This window comes from Lissotriton vulgaris, chromosome 10 (assembly GCF_964263255.1).
Source record: "Lissotriton vulgaris chromosome 10, aLisVul1.2, whole genome shotgun sequence".
NCBI lineage: Eukaryota > Metazoa > Chordata > Amphibia > Caudata > Salamandridae > Lissotriton > Lissotriton vulgaris.
Genome location: NC_141698.1, coordinates 709,139,758 through 709,164,181, shown reverse-complemented (window position 1 = coordinate 709,164,181; position 24,424 = coordinate 709,139,758).

Here is a 24,424-nt window from a genome sequence, read left to right as displayed (position 1 = left end):
TGTCGCACATTTCGTTCCACCTGAGCATCGATGGCTGGCCACCAGTACGCTTGCCTGGCGAGGGCCTTGGTCTTCGTAATACCTGATGTCCCTCGTGAAGTAAGGTCATCAAGTGATCAATTATGCCCTGCGGTGGAATCACCTTATCACCTCTCAGGAGGAATGTCGGATTTTCTGCCAGTGACAGTTCATCTCTTACTTCCCAGTACCTCCTTAGCTCTTCCTTGAGGTGTCTCTTTTCAGGCCACCCATGGACCATGTACCCTTTGATGGCTTCCAAGTCGTTGTCTGCTCTGTACGCTTCTTCCCATTCTTGAGCACTGATCACTTTCTCCATATCTTGGATGGTGGCCACCACGTATCCTTCCCATCTCTGGTTCTCTTGGTTGTCCGCCCTTTCCATGGCCGGTGCCCTGCTGAGAAAGTCAGCCACCTTATTTTGCGGCCCAGGAATGTGCTCCACTTCATACACAAAATCCAAAAGGCGCAGTGTCCATTTCGCGATTCTTGGTGTCGCGTGAGCATGGCCACTGGAAGTCAGCACCTTGACTAAAGGCTTGTGGTCCGTTCTCACCAGGAAGTTTGCTCCCCACAAATACTGTCTAAATCTCTCCATCGCCCATACCACCGCAAGCATTTCTTTTTCAATGACGCTAAATTTTTCTTCATTGGGCGCAAGGGACCTCGAGGCGAAGCTGACCGTCGATGTTTCACCCTTCTCAGATCGCTGCATCAGCACAGCTCCCAGGCCATGGTCACTGGCATCCGTTGTAAGAATGGATTCCGCACTCTGGTCAAACCCTTTTAGAGGTATGGTCTCACTCATCTCCCATCTCATTTATGCGGGGCTGGGGAAATTTGTCGATCATGATGTTCCCTGAGATCGACACACAGCTGTACCTTTCCATTTGGCTTCTGAGCTACCACCAGAGGTGAAAGCCACTCTGCACTTTCGATGGCCCTAATCACACCTTGACTTTCTAATCTGTCAAGCTCCGTTTGCACCGCTTCTCTGCATCGGAACGGGATGTTCCTCACTTTGTGAACGACGGGTTTCGCTCCCTCCTTCAGTTTGATGAGGTGCTTGTACTTGGTTAGTTCTCCAATTTGTCCGCTGAATACTTTGGGGTATGCCCTATGCCACGCTTCCACATCGTCCTTCACTTCCATGTCCATTAGCAGGATTTTTTCTATGCCTCCTGGGTTGAGTTGTATCCCCAACGCCCCTTGGTCCTTCCAGCTGAGTACTGATGGGCCTTTTTCGGCGATGTGCAACTTGCAACTTGCATGACGGCCTCTGAACTCGAACAGTAGGGGGCAGTATCCCAACATAGGAATCCTCTGTCCCGTGTATGTAACAGGTCTTAAGTCCATTGGATGTAACTTCTCCTCTATCTTGGATACAAATTTTTCCTCCCACACTTGTCTCTGTATGATGGAGATGGGTGCTCCGCTGTCCGCAATCATCTCAATGGGTATCCCTCCTATGTGCATGTTCAACTTGGGCTTGTCTGACTCCGATCCCTCCATTTCCAGTACCTGCACGTCAATGTAGAGGACCTCTTCTAGGTCTTCATCCTCTTCTTGGTCTTCTGCATTTTCTTGATGTTCTTGGTCCACATATCTGACCACCGCTCCTTTGGGCTTCCGGCGGCATACCTTCTCATAGTGTCCGAACACACTGCAATATGAGCATTTCGCCCTGAACGCCAGGCACACTTTGTCATTTTCAAGATGTGAAGTACTACCACACCTGTAACACCTCGGCCGTCCACCCTTATTTGTCCTTTGGTCCATTTGGTTGGTCTGGGCGGTTCGTCTGCCATCTTGGTTCCTTTGTTGGTCTCTCTGCTTCGGTCGTTCGCCTCTCACCGGTGTCATTATCTTGCATACTGTTTGTGTTCCTCCTGCTTCCTTCCTGGTGGCTTGCGCACATCGCTTGGACAATTCCGCTTTCTTCACTAGCGCCCAGATTTCTTTTAGGGGGGTGTCCCCGTTTACCCACAATTTCTCTCGGACGTGGGTGCTGGATGTATGCATGATGATCTGGTCTCTTATTAGGTCATCGTGTAGCGTGCCGAATTTGCACGTTAGAGCAAACTTTTGTAATGTCACTACATACTCATCCACCGTCTCCCCGCTCTCCTGCTTTCTTTGGAAGAAGTTTTATCTGTCTATCGCTACGCATACAACTGGCCTGTAATACGCGTCGAGGTCCGCGATGGCGTGGCTGAATACGTCTGTGTCCGCTGCGTCCCTCACGCCTTTGACGATGGTGTGATATACTCTGATCCCCTCCAGGCCCAGGTTATGTAGCAATATCTTCTTCCTTCTCTTGCTTGAGAACGGAGCCTCACCTTCCTCTTCTAATGCTTCTAGGTAGTTGAGGAAGTACCGTTTCCAGTCTTCCCACTGCACCTCAGATTCCCCGCTCTTTGCCAGGAATGGCACCAATTGGGTAAGGGAGGAGGACTGGGCCGCCATCTTGTTTGCACCTCCCGGGTTCACTGGAACAGGGACAGCCCGACTAGGTGGGCTTCCTGGCGTTGGTTGCTCAGCCGTGTCCCCTCCACCCGGATCACTGTCTCTTTCTCCCTCTGTATTTACCACTGCGGGGCTAGGCAGAGCTTGCTGGCCGTCCCTTCTAGCTGGGTTCGCCAAAACTGACACTCCCTCGCCTTTTTGCCACGCTGCCAGCGTGCTGGGTGCTGCCCTAGCTCTGTGAGTGGTGAGACACTCAGAGAGCTGCGCTGTACCTCTTTGCCAATGCTCTCTTTTCAGCTCCGCTTCAGATCATCAACCTCAGTGCCTCCTTCTTAATTTATTCGTCCTGTAGGCTTACTTCCAGGCACTCCACCCTCTCCTGGTGTGCCTGTGCGTAGTTTCGCTCTTGCCCTGGAGCTCTTCGGGTCCTCTGCCGCGCTCCGGGTTGCCGGCGGGTCCGTTGCTTCGCCGGTAGTACCCCTCCGTCTGGCCTCGTGGTGCGCTGGGTGGTGGGTGCTACTGCCCATGCCTCGTCGCCATTATAACATTGTTAAGCACCACACTGATGCTGGTATTGGGGTACGAACAATGCTTTATTACCCGGAGCGCCGGGAACCGCTTCTGCCTACTTTCGCGGTCGGCACCAATGATCAAAGATGGCCGCCTTCCGCTTCCCGTCCCGGCACTTCCTTTTCCGGGGACGGAACACTAGACCACCACCACAATAACATAAGGATCAATGAGGCAGATAATAGGAACAGTGCTGTTAAAACTGTCTAGAAATAATGTATTCAGTGTTGTGAACTGAATAAATGGCCATTAAGGATAACCTCTTGCTTCTGTCACTGGGTGGGCTAATGTCCGTGGCTAGAGATTTGTGCTTAACAGCAGTTCACATATTGGAACCCAGGCAAGGACGACTGAGATTTTAATTCATCTGAACTCGACAGCAGTAGTACCCCTGGATATGACAATATTAACAGCCCCTATCAGAAATCACCAAGAGACTCATATATTGTCCTGCTGGGATTTAAATCTGTGACCTGTAGACAGAACCTGCATCTCTGAAGGAGAGGAGCAAATCAGCAAGCATTGCTATTGTACCTGTAGTATTAAATCATCATTATAAGGTACTTAGGAATAAACTTTTTCCAGTTTCTTAAAACTGTAAGATCTAAAAAGGGCCACTGGAATTAGGCAATTTTGCAGATACAGAATTTTCTGCATAATTATTGACTTTCTGTGCCTGCTGCACATCCACCAACAACTGCAGAAAATGTAGATTTAAAAAAAGGCTATTTGGCTCAAATTGTTCATAAGTTATTAAAAACGATGCACACTTATAATTGCTTCCTCGGCCCTGTGTTTATGTATTTCGCCCATTAAGTGAAGTAGGCCTGTTTAGGATTCAACAACTTGTCATATTTTACGTTGACTTTTGATAAACTTTCTTGTCTCACTGAAATCTACTTTTGCCTAAAAGATCATCTTTCATATGCTCCCAGATTATGGAAACTGGTAGGAGTGATGCTCTTTTCCGTATTCTTTGCAACACTTATGCCTCGATTTTCCAACTCTAACTTAATTATGTAGATAAGTGTAGGAAATTAATTAGAATAATTTGAGTAAATACCGAAAAAATTGTACCCAAGGGGGTTGGACTCATTTCGTAGACTTACATATGGAGAATTTTGAGCAAGTGTTATTCAGTCTCATTTACAGACATTAATCATTCGTGAATCCAAAAATTGCCTTTTGAATTGTGACTCTGATTGTATTCTAGTTTTAAAAAATGCTGGTGCGCCTACTCACGATGGACTTTCAAAATACCATAATATGTGACAAAATCACAATTATACATGTATTTATATGCATCCTAATTGCAGCATGTAAGCAAAAATGGTGATACAATGTCATTGTATCACCATTTTTGCTTACATTGTTATGATATTTTGAAGGTCCATGATCTTAGCGAATGGTGATCTCACACAACTGCAATTTATTGTATCTTTTCAGTTTTGTGTATGTTGCCTGGTATAAAGAAAATACAAAAAATATTTTGATACAAGAATAAAACTTGTTTTTGATACAGTTGGTCATTGATATTGGGTGACTATTTCCTGCTCAAAGTTAACTATTGATCACAGAGGTGACATTGTTATAAATTATCATACTGAATCAAATGATTCCTCGAGGGGCAATTGAATTCTGTTATTTAATATGGAGCAGGCCTGGCAAGCCTTATGTAGAGGACAAAACAGAGAGGGACCCCTATGGTCGATTTGTGCTTATAAAGGGCAAAGTACATGGTAGGCAGCTAGTCTTGGGTTCAATATACGCTCCAAATATCGATAACCAACAGCGTAAGAATGCCGAAGTAATGGAGAGAATGCGCTGTTTGAACTACGCAACCGCACCCATGCCTCCACTGACAGAGCAGGGAGGCTGTTGGCGCGTCTCATCCAACAAGACCGAGTGCAGCAAACAACGTAGCAATTACAGTCACCCGCAGGTCACATACTCACAAGGCAGCACGACATCCATGCAGAATTTACTGCCCACTAAACCGGAATATATAAGGCCACAATGCAGGCGACCCCGGAGGCACTGGAAGAATATTTATCCCAACTACCCATGCTGAAAGTTGATGACGCTCGATGAGTAGAGTTAAACCAGCCTCTGGCGCTGCTGGAGGTACAGCTAGCGATTCGGTCGTTGGCCACGGGCAAGGAACCAGGCCCTGATGGGCTACCGGTGGAATTTTACAAAACCTTTAGAGACGTCCTGGCCCCGAAGTTGCTTGCCATGCTCAACAGCATGCAAGAAACAGTTCTCCTGCCACAGACGCTCCGCGACTCCTTGCCTATCTCGCTGCCTAAGCCAGCCTGAGACACAGAACTTCTTGGCTCCTACCGGCCAATAGCGCTGCTAAATTCCGATTACAAAATACTAACCAAACTATTGGCCAACAGGCTAGCCTTGGTAGTCCCGAAACTGGAACACGAGGACCGGAATGGGTTTATGCCAGCCCGCAGCACATCTCTCAATCTGCGGCATTTTTTTAGAATTGCTCACTACTCCAGGGAACGATGGCCGCACTCAGGTTGTCTAGTGTTGGACCTTGAAAAAGCATTTGATGCACTCGAATGGGACTACCTTTTTGCCGTTTTGGAAAACTACAAGCTAGGCAACAGTTACATTGCCTTGGTCTAGCTCCTTTATACAAGGCCCATGGCACAGGTCAAGACAGGCCTGTATGTTTCCAACCTCATCTCTATCGGTATGGGCACTCGGCAGGGCTGCTCCCTTTCCCCGCTGCTGTTTGCGCTGGCAATCGAACCACTGGCGGTGGCCTTGCACAGCTCAATGGCGGACTCGGGAATACCCGTGGGAGACGAAGTGCACGCTGTGTCCCTCTATGCCCGTCGTCTTCAAACTTTTTGATGTCGAGCCCCCCTGTCAAACCTTTTTAGGCATAAGGACCCCCTCCTGACAACATTTTCTAGAAATTGGTTCTTCTCGTCATCAACATATCTCGATAACTATAAATGCCTCTGTTATACCTGCCATCTTTTGCCATGTTTCTCCTGTTTTTTTCCTTTCTGACCTAGTTTTGACTTTGTGTTTGCTGGTTCAGTGTATCTGCGCACTTCCTCATTGCTGTTCAGTATTAAAGCGCAAGTGCTCCTTTAATAAATTGTATTAAAGATTGGTGTTTCCATGATTGGCATGTTTGACTTACTGGTAAGTCCTTAGTAAATTGCACTGAGGGTGCCAGAACCTGTAAATCAAATGGTGCTGGTGGTCATGCAGTACTGACTGTGCCACTCACCCAAGCAGCCCTTAAAAGGGTTATTAGACCTTGCACTGCAGTGTCTGCGTGAAGTTTGTAACTGTTATGTTGACCTGGCAAGTGCACCCACTTGCCAAGACCTAATCTTCACTTTCTTACATGTAAGTCACCCCTAAGGTAGGCCCAAGGTACTCCTGTGGGCAGGGTGCTGTGTATGTTATAAGTAAGACATGTACTGGTGTGTGTGACATGTTCTGGTAGTGAATTACAGTGGGTTTCATTTTTCACTATGGAAAGGCTATCTGTCCCATATGATAGAATTGGAGTTTGCTTATAACATTAGATGAGCATGTCCAAACCAAAGGTCATTGAGCGTAGGGGTGTAGACAAAGGTGTAGCTAAAAACAAAGGGCCTTTTTTATGAGGAATTGGTGAAGGACAGCGCTGCAAGTCTTCTTGCGGCGGTGCCCAATGCCAATGTGAAAGGGCAGGTATAAACTGTAATTATGAAATACGGTGCATTCCAGTTCTTTTTAATCACAAAATGCTGCCTAGCACTAGGGTAGGCAGAATTGTTCTTTTACGGGAAGAGGCACCTTCCTTCACCAAAACAATCCAGAGGGGCGTTTTCCTATTTCTATGAGAGCTCCAGAATGCAGCACACATGGAAAGAGGTAAAAACTAGGAGAAATTAGAACATTTCTCCTTGTTACGCTTCCACTGGAGAGGCGTCAGTTTTTGGAGCTGCCCCAGGTTTACATGATTTTGTAAATATGGGGCAGCATCAAAATCCATGGGCTTTGCATGGGAACCCCACGCAAAGCCCATGGAATACCTCCTTGACGCAGAGTAAAGCAATGCAGTGACTTGCGCTGCTATGCCTTACTGATTACTCCATTTGAGGCAATGCAAAGCCAAGCAGGGTGACTTTGGTCTGCCTCATAGGTATGGTTGAGATGGTTGCGCCAATGGAGCATCAAAAAAAGTGATGCTCTGGCGATGCAAGCTTCTCATATATAAGCCTATAATATTCTTACGTTGTTTTGTTATTTCACTCCATATAAAATAATGGGCAGTGTAAAGGAAAAATAAACAAAATAAGTTTTTGCTCAGTGGGAAATGTAGTACTTTATGAAACATCTATTAGTTAATGCACTGCAGAGGTCTGTGTGTAACCAGAGACCCACAGAATTAAATCTTGATTGGTGCAGTGGAGAATAGTGATGTATATTTTTAGTGCTAAGAAGTCACAGCCTGTGACAGAAATCACTGTGAATATGCAAGTCAATTTTTTATACTTGCATTACACACAGGGTAAGACACAATGCTGCAAAACGTGTGAAAGGTTTTACAATAAAATGGTGCTTTCAAAATGTAGGTTTTAATAATACTAGACCATATGTAATGCAGTTTTTTTTTTTTACATTACTGTCCCTTCAACACCTCTTTAGGGGCACAAAGGGCTTTGTAAATGCAGTTAAAATTAAAAAGAAAGAACTTCCCAGCCTAGTAGTTAACTCTTTGCACTTCAACTCGAAAAAACACACATCTTTGTCTTCACAAAGAGCCAGAACTGCTCCCGAGCATCCTTTACACTTGCAGATTACCAGCGCATTTGCCTTTCATTCAGGCAAACAGCTGATAACGATCTCAATTTAGCTGTCCCAGGATGGCAGACGGCTATCTTTTTACAGGGACAAGTGAAGCGGGGGAATCTGCGACCCCCTTCCAAGGACTCCAAGACCCCCCTGAGGTTTGCGCCCCACAGTTTGAAGACCTCTGCTCTATGCTGATGATCTCCTAATATACCTACGTGACATTTGGCTGCGATGTGACGCGGTAGCAGCAGCGCTTGCGGGGTTTGCGGCGCTATCGGGCCTGCATGTCAATTGGGGCAAATCTTGCCTCTATCCATTCACCGAAAACACCCCGGACCCCACATTGATGGTGAACAGTATTGTGGTATGCTGGCAGCAGACTGCCTTCAGGTACTTAGGGATCTGGGTATATCGAGAGCCACAGGACCTCCTGGGAGGTAACTACAGTAGAGCAGCTGCGGCCCTCCGAACGCAGATGTCGTACTGGCGCATGCTGCCCATCGCCACAATGGGCAGAATAACGCTTTTGAAAATTGGCCCACTGCTGCTGCTACTATATCACTTCGTGAACCTGCCATTGTATATTAAACCTGCGATGTTTCGATCGTTCGAGGCAGATATAAGACAATTTTTTGGCACTGGCCGGAATAGGGTGGCACTTGCAAAGATGTACCTGCTCATTGGTGGCAGAAGAGTGGCAGTCCCAAATATGGAGCACTACTATCTGGCAGCACAGCTACAGTGGGTGGCCAGAAGGATGGGCGAAAGCAACTAGAGGACACTGCAACGCTGCTGCTGGGATATACGACAGGACAAATACTGACCTTGTTCCACCCGGGACGAAAGGGCTAACGACCCACCCAGCAGATGGTGAATATAGCATACATATGTTTCCGATGGTTGCTACGGCTCACTATAGGGGTCACCTCGTACGCGCCCTCACTCCCAATCCTGGGTATGCCGAGACAGCAACAGGTCACCACAGAGGCAGAGCTGCGTCCATGGGACGGCGTGGGACTCCAGGCGATCGGGGACTTCTACCAAGATGGCCAATTACTTCCCTTCGATACACTTGTGAATGAGAATGGCATGCCGCAGGGTCAGTTTTTATTGCACTCAGCGATCATTAGAACATTGAGACTTCTCTGCAGCGATATAACTGAGGATCCGCGTAAACACCTGACACTACAATACCTGCATGTTCTGGGGTCGGGCCGACACCTCGTTATGTGGATAGCGGAATCATTTCTTATTCACGCAGTGGCTCCATTAGTAAAGTTAAAAGGGCGTTAGGACGCCGATCTGCAGCAACAGAGCACAGAGCAGGAATGGGCGGCATTATTAGAGAGCCCCACACGTATACAGAGAAATGCCAGGTTCGGATTAATACAGTACTATATAACACAAAGGGCCTACATGACGCCGGACAAGATCAATAATTCAACCGCGCAGATGCACAGTGTCCACGCTGCGGGCAGGTGGGAGGTGATCTTATCTACATGCTTTGGGCCTGCCATAAACTGACCACATACTGGGAGATTATCACCACACACTTGGCGCAATGCACAGATCGCACATTAACATGGAGCTGGGAAGTATGCCTCTTGGGGCTGTATAGACGGCAAAAATAAGTATAAGGTGACTAACCGCTTTATAGATCTAGGACAAATAGTCGCAAAGCGCCTCATCACTAAGTGCTGGAAGGCGCCTGACCCTCCATCGGCAAAGGCGTGGTATCACTACATGCTCTGTTGCGCGCAAGCGGAGAGCGTGTCGTTATGGAGGAAGGATGCCTTTGGCATTTGCAAGATACCCTTAGCCACAGCTTGGGATACTATACTCATAGCTCTTCAGAGTGAGTGGCAGGAACAGGTGGAGTCACAGGGATCGTCCCTGGTGATGAGCGAGACGTGAGGGCACACAGTGGGTACCCAGAAGCGGCCAGAGGGGTTTCTCCCCCCCATATGCCTTAGAATGCACGCTTGCTTGGCGAAGTAGTGTTGATGCCGCGCGAGGAGCAACCCTGCTCAATACCCGAGACACCTCGCACTGGCATTCCACTGTACACATTGACAGTGTAGGCAGTGATAGGGCCGATGAGACATATCAGAATATACATTAGTAGTAACACCCTACTGAGATGTGCTTCTCACCCCTACCCCACCCCCTTCCCCCCCTTTCTCCACCTATTTGTTAATCCCATAACAGTTAACATGCTATTACAGGTAATAATATTTGTATATTACCATAAGTTTGCGGCAGCACTGCTCTGTGATTGTAACTTGAGAAGACTGTAGAAGATGGAACGCCTAAAGTCGACTTACAGATGCCGCTGTAATGCATGAATATATCAATAAAGAAATGTAAACAAAAAGAAATGAGGTTTACGTGCTTCCTGTTGCCCCAAAATCCAGCACAGGAAACTGTTCTTTGGTAGTGGCACAGATCAGAAACTAGAATATATTACTCCTTTCCTAAATTCTCATAGCTGGCTGCATCTTGGAGCCTGTGTCACTTTCAGACCTGGTTGCATCACCCTTAAAGCTTTGCACCCGGGAATCCTTTCCTACCTCTTTCACAAATAATCCTACCTCAGGCTCTCCGACTAAGTGAAACATATACATTAAGCACTGCTGGATCGTTCATTTATGAAGAAATATAAAAACACCTTTTAATCAGAGTTTTTCACTTGCGCCCCCAGGCTGATGAGCAGTCTGTGTCTTTCTGATGACTTTTAAATAGATCCTAACTAAATCCTTTCAAGTTCTATCTTTCTAATTAATCTGTTAGCTCCAATGCTTTTGCAGTTTGACCGACAGTATACATCTATCTCTGCTGATCATATGATGATTTTTATCTCTGATTATTTAGTAGTTTTAAAATTTAGGTTTCGGAAAACTATTATGCCTCTATTTTCACAAGAGTTATTGCAGTTGCACTTTGCTTGCAGCCCAGGTGTGAGATTCACCGGATGTGAATTTTTTATTTTGAAAAAAATCCTGAATGTGATCCTAATACAATACATTTTGATGTTACACTTTGTATGGTAAAAATATTACCAGTGACATAAACCGGCCATTTGAATTGCTTGTATTGCATATTTGGCAGCATACTTCAGAAGCATCAGTGCATGGGTATTAAGGCTGCATGCAATGAGGCAGGCACGTTGAAATCAATATCTCATTTATAGTGACCATTAATTGCTATTTAATTCATAGACAAAGAAGGACTGGGAGCTGAAAGAAATTCTTGCTATATTGGAAAAATGTATGTTGAACCATCAGTACCATACTGCATGCTTTTCAGAGCCATAAATGACAACATTAGAAATCTGCATGTAGATGATGACCGGGTGCATAGGTTCAGGAAGGTGTTGGGACTGTGGTCTCTGAGTTGCGTATACTATGTCTGTGCTGTTTTTTCTAGTGTTCCTGATTTCACTAAGTGGCTTTAACATGTTCATTTTTTGAATCTGGGACTTAAATATAAAATATGACTGACTGCAATGTCAACCATGATGGGCAGCCATCCTACTTTCCCAAAGTTTCATATTTTTTACAAACAAATTCCCAAGGCAGGAGTTTATTTAAGAAAAAAGTTTAAAAAAACATTGCCCCCCACATTATTAGAGTTTTTTCAGGTATACCTAGAAGTGATAGAGAGTAAAAAAAAGCCATCTGACTGATGGAGCAAGGATTCGCACGAAAAGCGACTTGCTTGTATCATGAACCTCGAATAACCCTAACTATATAATCAACATGTTCGTCTTACTAATTCTCCTTCTTTTCCCTTTGACATTGGGAATCCGAGTGAAGCTTGCTTATGTGTTTTCTAATACCAATACGCATGCATCTAAAATGGCTGCTGCTAGGCGGGAATTTCTACTGCGCATGCGTCTGCCATACCCACTTGATATGACGTACTCGCAGTTTTGGAGGGAAGTCTGTCGCATCTGCACATTAGTGTTAATATGGCTGCTCTGTGTTCTCATATGCGAGAGGCTTGTACTGCTGCTTTTGCTAAGCTATTCGTTCTGCCTAATCCTAATGCTATTGTTTATTATAAAGTAATGGGTATAGTGTAGAAATACATGGTATACAGTGTAATCATTTATTCTGTGTTCTAAAACTGTTTCTTTTCCATTTCATGTTGCACTTTGAAATTTGGACTGTCTCCTAACGCGGAACTCCATCTTGGTTGAAACTGAGGCTGCGCGAGACGAACTCTAAATTGAATACATTGTAATCGTCAATAGAACATCCATTGCTAGGAAGAAGAAATCGGCATGAGAACCTGAATTTGATGGGCGTGAACATAAATTTGAATAAGGAGACAGAGAAAGTATAAAATTTAGGTTGTATGATGACCTGTCCTCCTCCTTTGTCCAATCCAAATTGGGAATCCCTAAGTGGTACACTGATCTGGAAAACAGTATAATTAGCGTAGGTTTAGCTAGAGAAATTATCCGACTTGTCTGAAAAGCTGACCTGTCACTGACCCAACGCACTCAATGGGTGACTAAGAGCAGAGGGCCGCGGAGCACTCTGTCGGGAGGTTCGAGAACCCACTCTGGGTTTTGGGAAGTTGAGGTGCTGGCGAAGCACTTTGCTGGTGAAAGTTGTAACCAAAGCGGGGTTTTGGCTGATTCCTTGCAGAGAGGGAGTAGCGCAGGCATTGCAACCGAAACTGCGGGTGCTGGTCTTAACCTTTGGTGGTCCGGTCCTGATCCAAATTCTGGGGTTATCCTGTCCTGATTTTCCTGAACTGCACCTGTTCGCCTACTGGCACTGAAGTTTTTGGGATTTTCTCCTGTCCTTTTCAACTGACCCGTGGCCAGGGTTGGTCTTCACACCATTCTAGGTAAATATAAATCTGTGTGGGTAATTGTCATTCTAATTTGCGTCCTTTTCTTTACCTTCCCTGAATTTGCAAAGCTTTGATTGCATATGTTCTATTTCTTTCCCTTCCCTTAAGCAAATGACAAATTCATGTTTTACTGTTTATTAGCGTGTTCCACTTTTTGACCCACCTTTAGTCAATGCTAAATATTTTCAGAATAGTATATGTTCCTTTTTCCTTACCCTCTCTTTAAGGAGTTAAGCTTGGTTATCTGAATCTATAGAGTGTTCTAATTCTTACCTTCCCTATAGTTATGTGCTAAATCTGAATCTCGATTTGCATATTGTGTTCTCTTTTTCCTAAACCGTCAATAATTGCAAAAGTTCTTGGGTTTAGTATGTTCCCTTTCTCTACCCTCCTTTAGTTAAGTTGCGAAAGTCTGTTTTCTCGAAATAGCATGTTCCTTGTTCTTACCTTACCTTTATTTCGAGTTTGCTAAATGGTTGGCATAATCTATTTTTTGAATAGCTACACGGTGTCTGATCTTGGTTATTTATAGTTTAATCGCTTTCAATCTGTGGCTCATGACTTTTGATGATGATTAGATAAAGAGTTTGAACCTACCCTGAGTCTGTGGTTATTATATAAATGCAAACGTTATGGTATTTTGAGTGCCTTTCTTTACTTAACTCCCTGATACATCGTGGTCGTAGGTACTAGTGACAAGGATTGGTAAATCAATGGTATAGGAATTAGTGGAATAAAATAAACTGGTAGTAGAGTGTGAGTTACCTGATTGAATAAATGTATGGTTTTGAATTTTGGGCCCAGGTGAGTATTGGTAAATCCTCGTTGGGTGACCTGCGCGCTCTATCAATCTGACCATCCCCTCTAAATAAGGCACACAGTCAGATGGCTTACCTCTGATGGCCCACATCTGTTTCCCTGTTTGAGAAAGTTTTACACTGATGGAGTGCATTTTACTCCAAAAGCATAAGACTTGTAGTTTGTGCAACTCAAAATCAAGTGGGTGTACCTTGAGTTTATTGGACACAGTACTTACTCTGTTGCAATGGTGTACCTGTTCGCCAAATTCTAAATCAACTCCAAAGGAACACCTAATGCAAATCACAACTGACCTTTTTTCTTATGGGAACAGCTCATCCTAAGCCTCAGTCATCTCACCAATTCACTGTGTGGTCCACTGCTTTTTAGTTGGGTAATCTGAGATTTGCACCCCCCGAATCCCACTGAGTAAGCTACGGCGCTGATCATGACAAGATGGCTCTGTGCATGGACTGAGAAATCAAAGGCCACAGGTGTATTTATTTTAATAATGGTAAGGCGTACAACCCCAAATGGCACCGCTGAGTACCCAAACCTTGTGGCGCCCCTGACAGGGCTGCGTATACCTCATTACAATCAACAAACAAGTGGTTGCACCACCACATGCACTACCTTGTAGGGTTAGTACATGAGCCGATGTTCGTACGGAAAATAAATATAGAGCGATGGATCACTCTCAGCTCTGGTTTTCTGTACAGTTCACACCCAGTCATTTAAGTGGGCCATAGTGCGCTGGTGCAATCATTTCTCTGCCAAAATACCAACATCCCTGGACCTGCCGTCTTGTACGTCATGCGCAGTAGTAGTGGTTTATGAAGCACCCCTTGGGCCGCTTGAGAGTTCCTTGTGCACTCCATGCTCTACAGTAAATAACTGGTGAAAACAGCAATTGCACTCCCAAGGCAATTTCCATGATGTGGCACCAGAAGCACAGGATTAGCTATCCAAAATGTATTGATCATCTTCGGGGGTTGTTCTCTTGCATGCCAATTCTGTAATAAAAATAATAATAATAACAACAATAAATATTGATTCATTCCTCCTAACCATGGTTTATATTTAGCTTTAATTGTTAAAGATATATTTTTCTTTTGCAGTCACATTTATTCAGATCGAAATTAAATATGAAGCATTCTGATGCGGTTTGTTTAATCACTTTCACCCATCACCGCCTTTGTAGAAGCGAAGTCTCAAACCAAGGCCCTGGTGTAGAGTTTGGCGGTAATGAATAGCCATGCAATTTCTGGAGGAATTTCGAAACTTTGAGATTAATCGAGTAGCCAGACTCCCTCCACTGGTATTGATATGATGCAAGAATGTATACTAGACCATTCTCCTCCAGAGAGAACATTTCCTCTAGAAATTCTAGAATTTTCAATTTGCATCAGACTCCAGATCTGGCAGTTGGGCTTCCACCAGCCCTAAATACTTTTTCACTGAACAGCGGTACATAAGTACAATGTTGCTTGCTTTCCTTCTTAACCTTCTACAAAATCGATACAATACCTAATACTCCCGTTTAATTGTACATCTCTTGCTTGTATAGAGATTCGTTTACCGGAGGACAATTCACATAAATGAATTCTCTCTCTGACTGCTTCTTTTTCCTATCAGTTTCTCTCACTGTTTCTGTCCCCTCTCTTTCTCAAGCTTCCTTTCTTGCTCTTTCTCGCTTCTTCCCAGATCCACCCTTCCATATCAATCTCTCTCATTGTTTTTGTTGAATTTTTTTGAATTATATATCCCAGAAAAGACAACGGTTACAAAAAACAAAAAAAATTGAAAAAGCTGCAAAATTACAAATATACACATTGTAAATAGCAGTATGTCCAATATAACACATGGTTCTTCTAATGAAAAAGACGAAAATCATAGGAGCCAACCAGGCACTAGTTAAACATTTCATTTTGCATTATACAAGATACAAAAAGAGAGAGAGAGAAAAAAAGAAAAGAAAAACAGGGAAAGTTATACATCAGAACTACTCAATCCATTGGCCCCAAATTGTTCTGCCCCGTTTCCCCGCTCTCCGCCCCTTGCACCCATATAATGCCATCTCCAAATTACATATATGATGCATCCGGGCAAACCAAGGTTGATACTCCAGAGGGTCAGCTTCCTTCCACTTTGATGCCATCAGCAGTTGGGATACTGCCATTGAAATTAAACAAAAATATACCTGTGTTGATTCTAGTTGTGCTTTCTCATCAAAGGCTAATAGCATCATAGTTGGCGAGATAGACACATCTTGTCTTAACACTTTTTGCAGAAAAATTTAAATCCCCTTTATTAAAGTGTACAGCTTACTACAATCAAAAAACATATGTACCAAATCTGCAGGGCCTTGCCCACATCTCGGGAAGTGATCATTTTCCCTTTTCCCCCATCCAAACAGATTTCCTGGGGTAAAGTACAAATTAAAGACTGTTTTGTAATGTTGTGCCTTCGGATTGGTAGAGAGAAATACTTTCTTTGAGAGAGCCAATGACCTACATAGGTCCACGTCCTGGTTATTTAATTTGGCTGTCCAGGTAGCTTCAGTTTTTACTAAATCATCCAGAGCGGCTTTTGTAAAAAAGCTATATATATACTTAATTTGAGGGATTTTATAAATGACGGTTCCTAGTAAGGGGATCTTATCTGTAGAAGTGATGTTTGATATAAAAGGTTCAATGGTTTCCTTAATTTGGACATACTTAAAATAAGATCTAGGGTCAATTTTATACAGCTCCTGTAGCTCTACAAGAGAAATCATACCATTCCTGCCTAATACATCCCCTATTTTACTGACACCAGCCTACTCCCAATGTTTAGCATCATAAGGAGGGGCCGGAAAAAGCGGTGATTGCCAAAGGGGTGTCTGGAGCCTAGGAATTTCTAACTGCTTGAAGACTTTATGCCATATATTCCATTTCGCTCTAAGGGGCTTGAAACATGTTGTTTTGTAGTAACTAGCCTCCAACTGCCTCAGTAAAATTCCCCATGCTGCTCCAGCTATAGCCAATTCAAAGACTGAGGGGGGACTTCGCATTCCTGTGCACACAAGCATGTTTCTGCACCAATATTCAGCTTAAACAGGATACCCATTTGTTGCAGCATTATGCCAAATAATAATGTAGTAAATAGGGAACCGCCCATCCCCCCTGAGCCTGCGGAAGGGTCAGGAATTTCAATGAGCACCTACCCTTCTGATACTGCCAGATAAATTTGGCGAATATTCCATCCAGCATTTTTAAAGAAATAAATAAATAAAAATAAATATAACATTTTTCGGAACATGGTCATTTTGAGCACATTGCACCTTCCATTTATCGACATTTGCAATTTATCTGTTCTTTGTAGGTTTCTGCTGATTTTATCTATAAAGCCGAATTTGTCACCCAGATAGAACCCACATCCGCCAAGATGTCGATGCCAAGATAAGTAGCTACCTCGGTCCTGCGGGGATCCTGAAAGATAATACTTTTAGCGCAAACAATCCTGGTCTTATTGGAATTTAGGAGATATCCTCGACTGCCCTCTGAATTCCTTGGTCAAAACTTCGATCCTCGTGATTGGTCCCAGTGGTTCAAGGGTAACAACAGCTATGTCGTCAGCACATGCTAAGACCTTTGTATTATACCCCCTGACCACTACTGGTTTGATCGGCTGGTCAAGCATTATTGACCTGATAAATGGATCGATATATAACGCAAAGAGAATCGGTGAGCAAGGGCATCCCTGTCTCATCCCTTGAGCTACTACAATCCTTTCGAACTTCTTGCTCATCAATTGTATCCTAGCTTATAGATGCAAATACATGGCTCTTATAGCTGTGAGGATTTGTGGTCCAAACCCGTTGCTCCTTAAGTTATCCCATAAATATGCCCACTCCACCCAATCAAAAGCTTTCTGAGCATCTATGAGGATGAAAGCCATCTGCTCTCTATAAATATCCGCAATGTAAAATAGGGAGGTACCTGATAAATATGATCCATGGTCCCTCTCCGTGGTATAAAACCATGTTGCCATGTGCTCACCAAGGAAGTAATAACTTTGCCAAGCCGTAGCACAATGATCTTAGAGTATAATTTCTCAGCAGCATTAATAGGGGAGATGGATCGATATGAAGCTGGGTCCTCAGCAGGTTTCCCTTTCTTCAGGAATACGACTATAACGGTGCCTTGCCATGACTGGGCAGGCTGCCCCTTCTGTTGTATTGGAATTCTATCAGGACCTCTGCTTTTCCTGAGGCCATCGCCTGGAGTGCATTGGTGACTTCACTAAGCGAGATGTCTGCCTCCAGCTCTTGCAAAATAGGACGATTTAGGCCATCCCGAGCCCACCAGTTTCTGGGGATTTATTCTCAGTCTGATAAGGGTCCCCATGAAATTCCACAAACACGTAAATGATTTCTTGAGGATCTGTTGCAAAAGTCCCATCTTTTCTTTTTATCCTAACAATGTTAGTTCTAATTGCCTTCTGTCTTAGCCGCAAAGCTAAATGTTTGCCTGTGGCCTCCCCGCACTCATAGTTATCCCTGGGATATGTTTTAAATGCTTCTGCCACTTCAATTGTAAATACTATTTATTTCTGCATTTATCCTTATGACCTCTAACTGAGTTTGTAGTTCTTCCGGTTTTTGAACAATTGCAGCTGCCTGCTCCTCTTCACACTTTGTAGCTGATCGGTCAGTCGAAGCACTTCCTCTCACTGCCTCTTCCTGCTGATCCCACAAAACTAGCGACCTCCCCCCCTTAAGCCTGCCTTAAACGTGTCCCACACTATTTCTCTAGAGGTGCTAAACCTATTTATTTCAAAAAACTTTCGGGTCCATCCCCTAATATGTTCATTAAACCCCTCATTAACCAGTAATTTCTCTGTCATAGGTCCACTTTGTTTGACATCTTTGATGACCGTAATTTCCAGCATCAAGGGGTTGTGATCAGACAGTATTTTCGGCAGCTTCCTTATACTAGCACCATCAAGAAGAGCATTGATAACAAAGAAATAGTCGAGCCTAAAGTACTTTCTATGATGACAAGAACATTAAGTATAGCCAGTCCCTTGGTTTCCTGAAGGCCCATGTATTGATTAGCCCATGGCTAGAGGTCGGAGTGGCTAGTGCTTTACAAACTTGTGGCTTTTTCCCCTGATATTCCTTGGTGAAGGGACCACTTGAGTCCAAATGAACATTAAAATTCCCACACATAATGAGTGGGCCCGGACAGGAGGCTAGAACTAATTCCAGTTCCTCTAGCATACCAGGGTCATCTAAGTTAGACCCATAAACCATGCATAAAGTGAGCCGGACTGATAATGTGACTATTGCTCATCACCCCCATCTATCTGTTATAATTTGATTTGCTGGGGTCAACCGATTTGAAACATGGATTGCGACCCCTTTGGTCGTAGTGGTCTGGGAAGAGCAGGCTACCTGTGTGTATCCTGGAATTATGTTGAGCCCTCTCTTCTGCCATGGGATCTGGGTTTCTTGTTGGCATATTATATCGGCCCCCAGGGATTTAAGTACCTCACTCACACTAGCCTGCTTTCCCCTATCATTTAGTCCCCCAACATTTATTAAGCAAATAGCTAGCCTACCCATTGCTAAAACATTTTAGGCATCCAAATTGATTGTTATGCATTTTTTAATTAAACACACTTTTTCCAGTCTCCTTACATACATAACTTGCACAAACCACACTGCTTTTCTGGGGTTTTTCTCCCCCCAACTGACAACCCCACCCTTCCCAAACCTCCCTTCACTCTCCCCCAACCTCCCCCAGACCCCCCAATCCCCAGCCGTACCATCCAACAAGTCACGCCCCATTCGGAGACAAAACAGACCTGTGTCAGTCTGTGGTGGATGGAAGGCTCCCCCCTCCCAACTGGTGGCTATTCATGTTAGTGCATCCCTAGCTAGTGTCTCAGTACACATTCAACAATCTATAGAGAATGATAGCTTATGTTGTGTATATATCTCCATTTTCCCCCTTTTTCTTTATTTAATTCCCCCCCTCATTTCTTACCCCTACTGTAGAGATTTATGATTATGATGCCTCTCTATTTTTGCAAAGCAGCGATGAGCTTTACCCTGCCGCATGCCCCCTTTTTAAAAATATATATATATTTTACCCCCTAGTTCGTGCCACTTTTTATAGGGGATGTAGTTCGCTCAATTCTCCACTTACTCTGCCTGAGACTCCACCTGGGACCCTAGGTCATATAGACAACACCTATACATACACATAATCTGTACAGGTATACCCCCACCTGTTGTCAAAAACTCTTTAGCCTTGAGTTCCCAGGTAAAAAATCTGGTACAATCACTCCAGATTACTTTCAAGCGGGCCAGGTTCATTAGGAAAGCATGTGCCTCTTTCTCCTGGGATTGCTTAATCATTTGGCGTAAACGCCATCGTCGTTTAACAGTAACATGGCAAAAGTCTGGCCTGGTAAAAAATGAAAAGCCATCCACAGCTCGCTGAGCCTCAGGCCTAACCTTTTTGTAGATGTTCTGCCGTAGCAGGAAGTTTCTGAAATACACCAGGACAGCTCACAGTTTAGCATCAGGCTTGACTTGTTGCAGAAGAGAGAAAGGGACTCAATGCACCCTTTGAACTTCATGGAGCCAGTTCCACCCTTTTAGTTCTGGAAAAGACTTTTGCAACAGCTTGACCATGTACATAAAGACATCTGATCCTCTTTCCCTTCAGGAATTCCTATGGACTGCAGATTATTCAGTCTCTGATGGTTTTCATTGTCCTCAAGCTTCCATTGGATGTCGATCGGTTTTGTCGAATGTGCTTCTGCTTGGCCTCTAGTGCTAGCAATGTCTGTCTCAAGAGCAGTTGTTCTTGACTTAAGGTCCGTCAGCCGGTTGCTGACGGCATTGCATGTTTTGGCTACTTTTCTCACTGCCCCCTGCAGTTTACGGGCTGCAGCTTGTGAGTGTCAGCTTTCCAGGCGAGCCTCTTCACGGTGAGTCATAACGCATTGCAAAATAGTATCCATGGTGGGAGGCGCTGTAGGCTGGCCTTCGGGGGTGGGGGAAGGGTGCCTTTTTATTGTTACCGGTCCAGGGAATACATGGTTTGGCAGTTCGGGCTGGACTGTTCCCATGAGGCACAGGTTCAAGACTGATTTGGATATGGCCATGTCTGAACTGGGGTGGTGTGTTGAGCAAAATAACAATGGATTAAACCCAGATCTGTGACGGGGGTGAATGTTTTGCCATTGTGCAACATTCGGTCCATCAATTGGTGTTTTTGCATTTGTCACCCCGAGTGAGACGGGTATGCTCAGACCTGATTCCTGTGCTCTCCATGCCACTGGAATCAAGCTATCCTGGCTGATGACGGCTGATAGCCAGAAACCGGTCCTAGGATTCTTGATTCCGGTCCAGGGAAGACATGGCTTGGCAGTTCGGGCCGGACTGATCCCATGAGTCACAGGGTCAAGACTGATTTGCATATGGCCATGTCTTAACTGGGGTGGTGTGGTGAGCAAAATAACAATGGATTAACCCCAGATCTGTGAATGGGGGTGCATGTTTTGAAATTGTGCAACATTCCGTCCATCAATTGTGGTTTTTGCAGTTATTATTGTTCCCGACCAGTGGATCACCCTGGGAATAATCCCACTTTAGGTCTCTGTACCTCTGGTTGTCTATTCTGCCCAATTTGTAATGTGTTTTCCGTGTGGTGGCTGTCTAATCCACTCTGCTGTTGCCTGGTAGACTCTTCATCTCACTTGAATCTGTGTTAGACCCTAAACCTGATCCCACATCTGACCAAGTGGCATCTGATAGGGAGAAAAAGAAGTTGTTCACCTCAGAGTCTTGCTCCCGGATACTGCGTGCTCCCACTTTCATGGAACATCATACCGTGTGGTGATTTAGCTTCTTATGCAGATACGAACATAGAAAATCTGACTCAGCTTCCCCTGTTAGACCAACATTTTCTCTAGTGTGGCATTTGTTCCCATACTTGGTTATATCTTGTGGGATTGGATCCCCTTTGCACACAGCATGGGCACCTTGAGAGGCATCCTGCACCGGCAACTGTATCTGAGAAGGTAGCCCTGAAATTCCCCCAGTGCTGCTTTTATTCGTGGCTCTTGTGCTTGTTGCCATGTCACCCTGAACTGCTACCCCCTGTGTTAGAAAGCCATTTTTCTCCACACACTGTGTATGGGTTCCTAGTGCCCCCATCCCCCCAGTCACTGCAGGTACATTTTCCGAAATAGCCACATCATCCAATGTCTTACTGGCCCCAATGCCCTGTGTAGTATTATCAACCTGCATGCTGCTCTGGCCACCTACCTGATCTGGGGTTGACACACAGTCATGCCCCTTTCTGACCGCGGCCACAGATCCATTCCCGGTGCCTTGGAGCATCTCTAGCACAGAGGCACCGGTCCACTGCTGCTAGGGCTGCGCAGTCGCGCTTCTCCCCTCCGTGATGATCTCGGTCCGGGTCATCTTCTGCCGGAGTCCCGACTGAGTCGTCCCTACTGGTGCGAAGGTAGAGTCCACGGACAGTGTGCGTAGCACTGACCGGTGGGCTGCACATCTTCCCCTCACTGCTGCTGATTTGGACTCCGGCCTTGTTTTGCACGTCGGGGTCTGGCATCCTGAAACCATGGACACCTCCTTTTCCAGCCTCCTGCAGCGAGCAATCACCAACTTGGCCTGTTGCGCTATGGACTGGATCCAAGGTAAGGCCCAGTCGCGTTCCGTATGCTTTATGCTTTGCTGGGTATTAAGCATACTTAAACTGGGGGCTCCATATAGAGTTCTTGTTGCTATCTAGTTGGGAGCCGAATGCAGCCGAGTCATGCGGCCGCCATCTTGCTTCTCCGTCTGCTTCCTCTTATTAATCTCTCTCAGTCGAAGGTGACTTGCAGACTTGCTGTGTTTCATATACATCTCATGGCTACCCCTGATTTTCCCTCACAGAAGCAAAATCCTCAGTTTTCAAAACTCTGTTGCTTTCAGTGCTGTGCCTCGCACAGTTGTTGAGTGTAAATAGCTTCTCATGGCATGTTTTCCAGAGAAACGTATAATGTAGTGGCCAGCTGGTTACCGCAATGAGTTTTTAGATTCAAAGATAAGGCAAAGGTTCATCTTACCTAAAGCCAAAATACTGCATTACACCAGCTTATCACGTCATCATTTTGAATAATTATGTGACTGACGTCATGTCATTATATATGTTGATTCTAAATTCAGTACATACTATCTGGCATATATGTCATCATAGTTAAGTGGTGCAGTATCATGCAATATCAGTAATTAAATCCTTAATTCTGTCAGATGGGTTGGCGTAAATCAAACTGAGCTGTATTTTGGTCTGGTGCCTGTTATTGAAGAATGATTCACATTCGAGGGGCTTTCAATGCCATTATTGTTCTCAAAAGGTTTCAGCTAAAAGGTATACCATCATGTTTATAGATGTATTAATGAAAGTCTTTCTGAATTTAACATGGACATGCTTTTCCAGTTCTAGCATTGATTAGTTTTCTATTGTCATTTGCTGATGAAACCTTCTATCGTAAGGCTTTCCTCAACTTCTAAAAAGATGCCTTTCACCTTATAATGCAAGACTCAGCAAGACCATCTACATATTGTAAAATGTCTATCATTAACAAAGTTTACCCTCTCCCAATTATGTTCAGAATTAAGATAAGAAAAAACTTCAGGATTAGGGCCATAAACCATACATACTGTGACCTTATTTCCAAATATCAAAATTTGCGCAATTGCCCACCTACCCCGACTATCAACAAGGGTACGCAGTACAGTCATTTTGGAATATTTAATTTTCAGTAGAGCTACCCCCCTTATAGATGCGGTCTGTGAAGAACAAATGATCAGATCGTAGCCTAGTTGTTTGAAGAAGCTTTTATCTTTATAGGCCAGCTGTGTTTCAGGCAGTCCAACTATTTGGGGCTTAAATCCTTTAAGCTCTTCTGCAACCAGTTGCCTTTTACTAGCCATGTTTAGACCACAGAAGTTCCAACTCAGAAATTTGACTCTAGACATTACCAAAGTTCTGAAAAACCGAATACTTCTCTTGCTGTAACCACCAACATATTTTCCCACCCAGCAGAAGCTCATTACTGTTAATGAAAATGTTCTGTGCTACTTTAAAAAGGCTGTGACTACTTAACCCCCATCTTCCACCCAATCCCCTCAGACCACCGCCCATCCCCCCACCCAGTTTCTTAGAAAAGGAATCACCCCCCATACGGCTGTCATGACCGACAGCAAATGAAAGACGCCACGACCGCCCCTCCCGCGAAGGCCCCCAACCAACCCACACACTACCCCCCTCCCATCGCACCCCCTCCCGGTGAATTAGCCACAAAAAAAAGTAAAAACTCTGAGAAACTATTACTGAAAGTAACGAAAAGATCATCTTTAACTATTGCAGAATTACAACCCATTGGCATTTCATACTTCCCCATGCCAAAAACACAAAAACAGATTAAGCCAGGACGTTACATTAGTCGAGGATTAGGGGAGGTTAGCCAATGCTTTTTTAGCCTCTTGCTCACTTGAGAAGAAGTATGAGGGACCGTCTTTAATAACTTTGAGCCGGGCAGGCGCCTGCAAGAAGACCTGTGTCAGGACCCTAGACTCCCAACTAGCGGTAATCTCACACTAAAGGTACTGGAATCCAACTCAGAACCTAATTGGAAGTACATGGGCAGAAAGGGTGCGATCACGGAACTCCAAGATGGCCGCAAGGCTGGAGTCGACGTTTGTGGTCTAGTGTTTGGGCAGTATCACCAGCCAAGTCCAAGTGAGGCGCGCGCTGGCTGTGATCTGCGCACTTCACCTGAGAGCTGACCGGGTGAGGAGATAATTCGATGACGT